At 43.8% G+C, this 11,207-nt stretch overlaps 1 pseudogene; it reads left to right on the top strand.

The window, feature by feature from the left end:
• Positions 1–886: 886 nt before the first annotated feature.
• On the top strand, positions 887–1,206 carry LOC147433367 (uncharacterized; annotated as a pseudogene).
• Positions 1,207–11,207: the final 10,001 nt, after the last annotated feature.

Consider the following 11,207-nt stretch of genomic DNA (forward strand, 5'->3'; position numbering starts at 1 on the left):
AGCGAAGAGGGCGATGATCAAATGTCATTGAAAGCGCACAATGTCAAGAATTCTATGACAATGGACATTCTGCAGAAAAGAACATGGGAGATAAGCGAAGGGGTGAGCAGGCGGGAGAAAAAGGAGATGCCCCTAGCAGCTACTCATAGGACCGCGCGTCGGCGTGCGGTCCTTGTTGTAATAATCTCCATAAAAAAAATGTGACTTAGCTTAATATTGTGGTGTGTGTGGGTGTGTAGCCGGCTATGGCGAATTAGCCTGGGTAGGAGTTCCTTGCTCTGTTCTCACCATCAACATGAACGTTAGCAGCTACCCATAGGACCGCGCGCCGGCGTGCGGTCCTTGTTGTAATAATCTCCATTAAAAAAATGTGACTTAGCTTAATATTGTGGTGTGTGTGGGTGTGTAGCCGGCTATGGCGAATTAGCCTGGGTAGGAGTTCCTTGCTCTGTTCTCACCATCAACATGAACGTGTCTGCATGGCACATCTTGCCAGTGTGCCGACGTTATGTCTCTTGGCAAGATTGTACACGATGACAAAGCTCTATATTGCAGGGCCATCCTGATCATCATTGACCCTAGCAGCTACCCATAGGACCGCGCGCCGGCGTGCGGTCCTACAGAGCCTATTGTGGACGTTCAACCCACCCAGGCCCTACCAATTTTACACTTTGCCCTCTCAACATGCCATGCTGCACACGCTTTAGCCAAGCCACCGACAAACCCTGCAGAAGAAGATGTTGTTGCAAATCCTGCAGATGCCGATAGCGCTGCCCACCGGCCTCCAGCAAACGATGCTGTTGCGTACAACATTGCAACCAGCAATATTGTTGACACACCTGGCGCTATTGCAGAAGAGACCCGCGCCAATGTCCCGATCGCGCTGATGATTGCAGATGAAACTGACAACGCCATCATGGAAACATTTTTTACTTCATTAGAAGAGCCTTCCTCAGCAGTCGATGATACTTCTATTGGTGCCGATGCGGAAAATCCTACAGATGACGCACACACCAGTGTTCTTCTCGGTGCTGCCACGGGCACTGATGCCAACTCTGCAGATGAAGGCACAAAATTTTCTCCTTTGCTGGCAGAGACGTCGCCACACGATGTGTAGCTGACGCTACTGCAGCCAAGGCTGTCATCAATAGGCACCTCGCCGCAGCTGAGGCTCTTGCTGTTCCGTGTAGCACCTGTCTGCAGTGAAAAGACAATGCCAACATGGCGAGTCAATCACTTGGGGAGGCCCTCCCTCCTCCAACACAACACCGGTTGTTGCTGAACTTGCCGTTCATGCTCTAACTTCGGAGCCTCGCATGCAGGTGCCACATCACTGCGAGCCTGCTTTGGCTCCAATTTCCAAAGCCAGGTCCCATGAAGTCATCTTTCAACCATGCTCCACAGCTCCTACTGCTTCCCATCCAATACCTGCTACACCTGTCAACCTTGATAGCGATGGTGTGGTCTTCAAAGAAGCCGCTGCTACTACCGAGATCGCAACGATTCTCCGTCAACTTCTCATGATGCATGGACTAATTTGTCAAGCTTCTCTTGCCCCACTTAATGGTCATGCATCTGCTAACAATAATTAGGTCAATAATTGTGGTTATTTCCTCTCCAAGCTGGATTTAATGATGCTTTTAATATTGTGCCTCTTCCTCCCGAGCGCCTTCTTCACTTTTTGCTCCCACTCACTCGTTGCATATCAGGTGCTCATTGGTTCAATATACATGGACTGCAACAGTTCAGTCATCCTTCACCCCTCATCTCTAAATATCCATTTTTACCTTTTGCTCTCACACTTGTCTATGTTCCCTTTGATACTGGTGGTGCAGTCCCTCCTAGTTAGCATGCTGAGGCTCATTTCATGCCTCTCCTTCGAGTGCAATACCATCCTCATCATCAGCTGCTCCTCTCCAAACCCCACAGTGCCCTGTTGGAGATTCTAATACCACTCCTTGACAACCTACTGCAAGCTGTTTGCCTCGACGCCCTGGTACTACTATTGCATCACAAGTCGATGTTCGACCCTTGCTGTAGATCTCCCAGTTTTTTTAAAGGAAAGTTCAAAATCTAATTAATGATTAAGAAACATTGGACTCCTGAGCAATTTTGTCAAGTTTTGTAAAAAAAAATATTAGCGTTGTTGATAGTGGACCGCACACCGGCGTGTGGTCCTTGGTGTAAGAGGTGATTCCGTAAAATACAACCCAAAAGCGCGCTAAAGCACCCACAAATTTGAGAGACCCACATTAACAATGCCATTGTCATGTGCGCTTTGTACAGCTTCCCGATTGCTCTACTCTTTCCCTCCTCAGCCTATGGCCTACGCAGTGCTGCTTGGCGGGCCTATGTTGCAAATTTTCTATACGTCTTCTATTTGGCTCTCTGTCATGCGCAAGAGATAGTAGGCAGTCCTCTTTCCACATGCAATTCCTCTTCCCTCTGGTTTGCATTGCAGGGGTCCAACCCCAATTACCCCACCATTGCAAAGTGTTGAAACTCTCACCCAAAGCCAGTTGTGCACCCAACTCTCACCCCACCATTGCAAGGCCTTCCTTGATCCCTTCAATGAAGCATGTCACACACACTCTTAGTCATCCAGCTACACACACCCTCGCATGATGCTACCTGCCAATATCACCACCCAACCATTTACCATGGTCTGCCTTAACATGTAGACCAATTCTTTATGCATATTGGAACACCACAAAAATCTAATAACACACACACACACACACACACACACACACACACACACACACACACACACACACACACACACACACACACACACACTCACTCTTAGGCCCATGTCACACTAGAACATGCGGCTACACCACTTTTTTGAAGGCGGCCAGGCAAATGTAGTCACATTGGGTCATTACTTAAACAATGCCCCACATTTTTTAATGAATTGGTTATAACCAGGTGGTAGAGCCTCCGGGTTTCATGTTGATAAGCAGAGTTCAAGACTTGTAGTCTTCTTTTGCGCACTCACTTTTTACAGTTGGCCGCTTTACTCACAAGTTGGCTGGCCTCTCTTGCTCGGGTTTTAGTTCACTCGAGAAATCTCGCTCGGGCTATGGTAAGACTCAATTCGCATTGGTCCACCTCCAAGGCCATCCAATAGGAATTGGGCATACCTTGTGGGCATCTGGGCTAGGGAGCTGACATGTGTCCCTAATTCCCTTTGTGTAAAGGGAGCCTCTGTGTGTGTGTGTGTGTGACTTTCTCTCTCATCCCCTACTCCCAAGGCTCGCCCCCTCCAATGTAGGGATTTGAAAAGACTTTTTGGTCACACACAAAGCATCCAATTTCCCCTAGGGTTGACCTTTGGACACAACCTTTGAATTTTGGAACCTTAGCATTTTGGAAGTCTTAATGGGCTGAACATTAGGGTCTTTTTAGCCCATTGTTGCACATGGCTCTTTTGCAAATGGCCCCCCCTTTGGATCCCTATTTTCCCTCCTTTGGACCCCTACAGTGGCCGGTCGGCTAGCTTAACCAATATTCTAGCTTTTTCTCCCCTGACACTTCCCCACATTAAATGATCAGTTTAATATGAGAAAATCATTTAGGAGAATTAGATATTGATTATTATGACAGGTTGTAAGCAAAGCCAACGTTTTATGGTGTGCACAGTGCAGGTCCGCTTCTACTTCTATATAGTGCTTTGAAAAATAATTTCTTTATGTGAAAACGATGGAGTTCAAAAATGACTTTCTACTCTCTTCTCCTTACCTTCTCTATCTTTCTCTCTCTTTCTTCCCACGGACACGACATTAGGTCAGAAAGATTTAAACGATACCGTACCTCAGAATGGAGGCAAGAATGCAATATGCACAATAATCCCTCGAACAATGAGTTGTTGTGAATAGATGCTGCACAAGAAGTGCAATAAAGAAGCTCTTCTTCAAAGCACTCTACAAAAGTGGGAGTACTCTCGCACTGCGCACAACAAAGAATGATGGCTACATTTACATCCATGGCTCTTTGTCTCTACTGAAAATGATGGATACATTAACGTAATTGTATATACTTAAATTATATTTAATTGTAGAGAGTACATAATTGTATATACTTAAATTATAGGTGGGTGTGTATGTATATATTTTTTAATGCATGTATGTAGGCACTAAGTGTAACATTTAATGGCCTAATAACTTATGAGTAGCGGAAATTAGCATGAACATAGTGGGCATTTCATTAGAATAGATTCCTAATGAGAATTACAAGAGTGCTTGGGTGGAGAGAGCAACAAAAAGCATAACACCTAGTTAGATAGCATCGACAATACTTTCAAAAGAGAGAGAAATTAAGCTATTGACAACAGTTGAGGACCGGATTTTCATGGAGCCGGTCCCCCCTCCAAAAGGCTTTGTATTATGGTTTCTCCCATCAAGAGAGACATTGTACAATACAATTCTTTGTGTTCCATCAAGACTAGCTAGTGCAATGAAGATGGAAACTTTATGCACTAAGCAAAACACTTAACAAACACAACTTGAATTATCCCCTTTCTCAGACCCAAGACCTCACACACCTTCGAAGATGGTGAGAGCTAGCAGGGTATGAGAGTAGATTGAGAGGAAGAAGGAGTATCTTACGAGAAAGATGTACATCTCCTCACATAATCACTCATATGTAGCATAGCTTGGTAGAGGAGATGAGCATGCATTGAAGCTTGGCTCTTGGTTGGATTTGCATCCACAAGCCAAGAGTGTGTCGATGTAGGCTTCTATCTCACAAGCTTGGAGTAGGTGATGACTTCTCCATTAAAGCTTGGGAAGAGATAGTCTTCTCTTTCTTCACACATGAGCTTGTGTGAGTGTGTGTGTGATAATGCCTTGCAAAAATCAGCCCCCCCTCTCTCTCTTGGGCGAGCCCTCTTGCTAATTGTTCTTGCTGAAGCCTCATTGGCCCTCCCCAAGTCAAGGCAATTACAATTAAGCAGCATAAGTGATAGCCTTCTGACATGTGTCCCCCTTTCCCCTTTTGTGAGAGCTTTAGGTAATTAAATAATTAAACTAAACTCTCATTGGACCCTTTGCCTCCTGGCCAATAGGAATCAGGCAAGCCATGGGGCTCCTGAATGCTCATTGACCCCTTGGGAGATTGCCCAATAGTCTTCTAGGAGACTTAATTCTCATTGGTTTCTTTTATTAAATGTTTTTAAATTAATTAAACTAGATTTACTCTAGCTTAATTCTCATTGGTCCACTTCAAGGGTCATCCAATAGAAATTGGGCACACCTTGTGGGCATCTGGCCTAGGGAGCTGACATGTGTCCCTCATTCCCTTTGTGTAAAGGGAGCCTGTGTGTGTGTGTGCGTGTATTTCTCTCTCATCCCCTACCTTTAGGGCTCGCCCCCTCCCATGTAGGGATGTGCAAAGACTTTTAGGGCACACACAAAGCATCCAATTTTCCCTAGGGTTGACCTTTGGACACAACCTTTGAATTTTGGAACCTTAGCATTTTGGAAGTCTTAATGGGCTGAACCTTAGGGTCTTTTTAGCCCATTGTTGCACATGGCTCTTTTGCAGATGGCCCCCCCTTTGGATCCCTATTTTCCCTCCTTTGGATCCCTATTGTGGCCGGTCTGCTAGCTTAACCAATATTCTAGCCTTTTCTCCCCTGGCCTTCCCCACATTAAATGATCAGTTTAATATGAGAAAATCATTTAGGAGAATTAGATATTGATTATTATGACATTACCTCTCTCTTGAAATCATAGTCGTCCTCGACTATGGTGTAGAGAAGATAAAGCATGTTCATGAGTCCTTTTCTTAGCGGGTAGAGGATCCCTATGTTACCCTACGACATCATTCCACAATGGATGACTAGTCCATTTGGCACTTGAGAGCCTGAGGTTGCCGCAAGCATGTATACACATTAGTCCTATCAGTCTTCCATAGTAGAGTGACAAGCTCTACTTGGTGTTTGGGAGACGTCGTCTCTGCAAACTTGATCTAAGCATGCATACTACTTCATTTTTGTGCACAAATAAAGAAAAAGAGAGTCTTATAAGACAAAAATTTTGTTCATTTTTAACATTTTTTACATTTGCTTACTCTTGGGAAGCATTGTAAGCATTGACAAGGTTTAGGTTATCCTTTAATTGTATGCCTTGCATCCATCTAGCATCTTCAAAAGGATAATTCTTAAACTTAATAAGATATCGTCGGATAGTCTTATCGCCTCTTAGTACCTTGTCTTCATGTTGGAGAATGGACTCGGGCTGCAACACCTCTTCTAGGTCCTCGATCTCCGGTGGGTCTTCAATAGTTGGTTCTTGAGGTGGCTCTCCTTTGTAAGGCTTTAATAGGCTCACATGAAAAGCATTTTGTATGAGCCAATGATTGGGAAACTTGAGTTGATAGGCCATCTCATTGATTGGCCTAAGAATCTGAAAGGGACCATAGTACCTTTTTGCTAGTTTAGCATAGTACTTTTGGTGACCCGTAGGATTCTTGCCCGTTGTGTGCCGTAATCGACCCTTGGGAAACTTTAACAACCCAATCGTTTTCTTCAAAGGCTTGGGCTCTTCTGTGCTTGTCAGCAGCAGCCTTTTTCCTTTGCTGTGAGATAGAGAGAGCATCCTTAATCTTTTGGAAAGATTCTTGTAGGTCTCGGCTATACTCATCTGCAGCGAAGATCTTCCCATGTACCTTAAGTAGCAAGGGGCTTTTTGATCTTCCCTCAATTACCTCGAAAGGTGCTTTTCCGGTGGAAGTATGTACAATGTTATTGTAAGCATACTCCACTAAGGGTAAGTACTTCTCCCATTGGGATCTTTGATCTACTTCCGTTACATAGGCTTTTAGTAGATTGAGAATGGTTAGGTTAGCTATTTCACTTTGGCCATCATTTGTGGATGATAGGGCGAAGAGAAGTTTAGCCTTGTTCCTAAATTCTCAAAGAGACCCTTCCAGAAATTACTGGTCATTCTAGGATCTCTATCCGACACTATGGACATGGGCAAGCCATGTTACTTGAAAATTTGTGAAATAAATAGGGTTGCCATTTGATGGGCTTTGATAGTCTTTTTGACAGGTATAAAATGAGCTTGTGTACTAAACCTTTCTACTATTGTCCATATTCCCGTATTCCCATCGATAGACTTAGTCAATCCAAAGATAAAACCCATGGATATGCTCTCCCATGGTGAATTAGGGATTGGCAAGGGTTGAAGCAATCCAAGTTGCTTCCCTCTATCAAATTTTGTCTTTTGGCATACCACACATTTGGAAACATACTCTTGTATGTTCACTTTCATGGTAGGCCAATAGAAATATGTTTCAATTCCCTTTAAGGTAGACTGAATCCCTCTATGCCCCGCATAAGGTGGAGCATGAGATTCATACATTACTTTCTCACGTAGTGAGTTAGTAACGCATAGTCTATTGCCATAGAGAAGATAACCATCTTGTAAAGTAAATGGTTCTTCTTTCTTCCCTAATGCAAGGGCTGAAATCACATCTCTAAAATCGGGATCAATAGCATACTCATCTATCATTGAAGATAGATCATTGTGAGTTGCTATGGAAACCGCATTCACTCTCGGCCGTCTTGAGAGTGCATCAGCTACTTGATTATGCTTGCCAGCAATGTGAGCAATATGAAAATGAAATTGCGAAAGGAAATTTTCCCACCTCATTTGTTTGTCGGAGAGCTTGGTCTGCGTCATGAAGTACTTAAGACTTTGGTGATCCGTTCGCAGAATGAAAGGAGTCCTGGCCAATAAATAGTGCTTCCACAAGTCTAAGGCATGTAGAACTGCAAGGAGTTCCTTTTCGTATATGCCTAGAGCTTGCTCAACAGGGTCGAGCCTTCGACTCTCATAGCCTATGGCGTGCCCTTCTTGGAGCAAAACAGCTCCAAGGCAATCACCACAAGCGTCGCATTGGACCTCAAATGGTTTTGAGAGATCCGGTAGTGTAAGCACAGGTTGAGAGATAAGATTTTCTTTAAGCTTTTTGAAAGCATTGTTCTCCTTAGCAGACCATGTATACCTAACGCTTTTCTTTGTTAGGTCATGTAATGGTCCCACAATTTGTAAGAACTTTTCTATGAAGCATCTATAGTATGCACACATACCTAGGAAGCTTCTTAGTTCATGAAGATCCCTTGGTTTAGGCCATCCTTTTATTACCTCTAACTTGGATGGATCCATTTGGATGCCATCTTGAGAGATAATGTGACCTAAATACTGAATCTCTTGCAAGACAAATTCACTTTTCTTTTGATTAACATAAAGTTTATTCTCTCTTAAAACTTGAAATATTACTTGGAGGTGTTGCTTGTGTTCCTCCAATGAATTAGAGTAGATGATAATATCATCAAAGAACACTCTAGTGAAGGTTCGATGAGGCCTGAACAGCTTCTCCATCAAGCGGTTGAATGTGGCTGGTGCATTGGTCAAGCCAAAAGGCATGACAATGTATTCATAAAGACCAAATGTAGTACGAAATGCGGTCTTTACAATGTCTTGATCAGCTATCCTTATTTGATGATAGCCACTTTTTAGGTCAACCCTACTGAAGTAGGTCGATCCTTGTAGCTTATCAAATAGGTCTTCTACCCATGGAACGGGAAACCTATTCTTGATAGTGATCCTATTTAGTGATCTATAGTCGACACACATACGATATGTGCCGTCTTTCTTTTGCACTAATAGCACAGGTGAGCAAAATGGAGATGAGCTTGGCCTAACCATACCCTTCTCAACTAACTCATGCACTTGTCGCATAATCTCCTCTTGTTGAGCTTGAGAAACTCTATAAGGAGGTTTATTAGACGGTGAACTTCCTGGAAGAAGTTCAATTGCATGGTCATCATTACCTCGTTTAGGAGGTAGCTCACAACGGATTTCATCAATAAAAACATCTTGAAACCCCTTGAGAAAATTGGATAACTCTAATTCCTTTTGGTTGCTTTTATTTTCTTTTGCTAAAGCATTAGGTTCATTTTGAGAGTCTTTAACAAAAATCATGTACACGAAAATAGAGCTCTTTATTGACTTGTTGAAAGCTGGTGTATGTACAATGGGGATGGTGTTACCCATTTCCTTAGCATCTATATACATGTCTTTTTCCCTGAACTTAAAGGAGATTCTCCTTTCAGGAAATTTAACATCGGCAGCCAGGCGGTCAAACCATGGTGCCCCTAGGATTACATCCTCATGCTTGAGAGGAGAGATAAAGAAGTCCTCTTTGTCCACATAGCCTTGGACATGAAGCCTCAATTTCCCGATTAAGGGAGTGACTGAAGCTTCTTGCCCCTTGAAGGCACTGTCTGCGGGTAGGACATCTCCCATCTCGTAGGATTGTATTCCTAGCTTGGTGGCCAACTCTATAGATATAAAATTGTGAGTAGAACCAGGGTCAAAGAGAATAAAAGCATCATGTTCTCTTACCTTTCCCCAAGCATGGCATAGAGGAGATCCTTTGGGGTGAGTTCGGTGAGTCTCCTCCTCTTGGATTTCAACCAAGGAAGCTCTAGGAGGATCTTGGCGGTTGTTCTTTTGGGGACAAGCGCGGTACGCATGCCCTTGTTTGCCGCACTTGAAACACCGGTTATCCTTACGATAACGCTCAAGCTCTTCAGGAGAGAGTTTATTCTTACCTTTGTAAACTCCCTTCTCTTTAGCTTTGTTGGAGTTGCCCTTAGGAGACTTTTGGATATTGTCCTTCCCCTTAGGCTAATTGGAATCCTTATTTTCTGGGGGCTTATTATTTCTTTTTGGCCCCGTTTGGAAATTGATTCGAGAGGCGACCATAGTGTGGTGTATTACCGCCGATATGGTACGTGGTCTTTGGGAGTTGACATACTCCGCCATTTCTTCGGTTAAGCCCGCACAAAATTGTTGTTTTTGCTCTCCAAAATCCAACTTTTTGAAGACAGTGGCTTTGAGTTGTAGGTCCCAAAACTTGTCTACATATTTGTGGATAGATTCATTGGGAGAGAGCTTTAAGCTTTGCCATTCGGTGAGTACTTTGTCTTTGGCATCGGTGGCCAAAAACTGCTTCATAATTGAAGCTCTTAAAGCTTTCCATGTTCGTGGAGCCTCACCGTTGGCTCGTAGGCTAGACCACCATTGTCTGGCGGACTTTTGAAAGTGCATAGCTACATGGCGTAGCTTAGAGGACTCGGTGAAGCCCTCATCTCCAAACGCCGCATCGAATTGTTGGATAAAGGCCAAGACTTTGTCCGTAGCACCAAAGGTACCATTATAGGTAAGGAAAGAGATGCTCTTCCCTCCCTCTTTGAATTTCTTCAACTTGGATGAACTCTTCCATGCTGCATAGGATTTCCTATGGCCTCTTCTTTTTGATGGTTCAAAGGTTGCACCATCACTTTCTTCAGAAGGTGAAGAATTTGAAGAAGGTGGAGAAGAGGGTGACCTCTTTCTCGCCTTTTTCTTGTCTTGATCTTTGTCGTCTTCACCATAGCTTTCATAAGAGGAAGAGGATGAAGAAGATGGAGAAGAGGGTGTCCTCTTTCTCGCCTTTTTATTCTCTTGCTTTTTATCATACCTCTTTGAATTATGGCGTGGAGAAGAGTGTGATGGTCTTCTCCGCTTTGGTGGTGATGGAGCCATCTCCGCCGAGGTGGCGGGAGACTCGCTTCTTTCTCGTTCCTTCGGTGGAGGCTCTTGCGTTCTCCTTTGGGAAGGAGACGCATCATCAAGAAGTAAATTCTTGAGCCCTTCATATGTATTCTCTTCTTCTTCCCGAATCGGAGAGAGACCTCTTTTGGTAGTCTCACAAGGAGCCTTCCTAAGTGTTCTCTCGTCATGTTGATGAGCTTGGAGAATCCCGTGAGCACGGAGCTGCCGTTGCACTTCACTTTGGAGAGATGGATTGCCCATGGCTTGTTGAAGCCTAGAAACAAGATAGTTAACAAGCATTGAAGCATCATTAGTAGCTTGCTCATTACCAAAATCAAAGTTATCAACATTAATTTCACTCTCTTTACTATTGTCAACCATTCTAACAACTTTTAGGTGTAAACGTTTTAGGTGTACTTTGGCACTTCAAGCCCTAGTTGCTACTCCTCTTTACCCCTTTAGAAAAAGCACTCAAGGTACTGTACCCGCGGCTTGAATACCATTAATTGCAGGGGTCTTTCGACACCAAAACAGCACCGGCTCCTGGCAAGCTTCTAGTAGCTCAATAGTGGTTAAGCCGTAGGCAAGCCCCGT

Source organism: Adiantum capillus-veneris, chromosome 20 (genome assembly GCF_014529385.1).
Source record: "Adiantum capillus-veneris isolate H3 chromosome 20, ASM1452938v2, whole genome shotgun sequence".
In the NCBI taxonomy this organism is placed as follows: Eukaryota; Viridiplantae; Streptophyta; class Polypodiopsida; order Polypodiales; family Pteridaceae; genus Adiantum; species Adiantum capillus-veneris.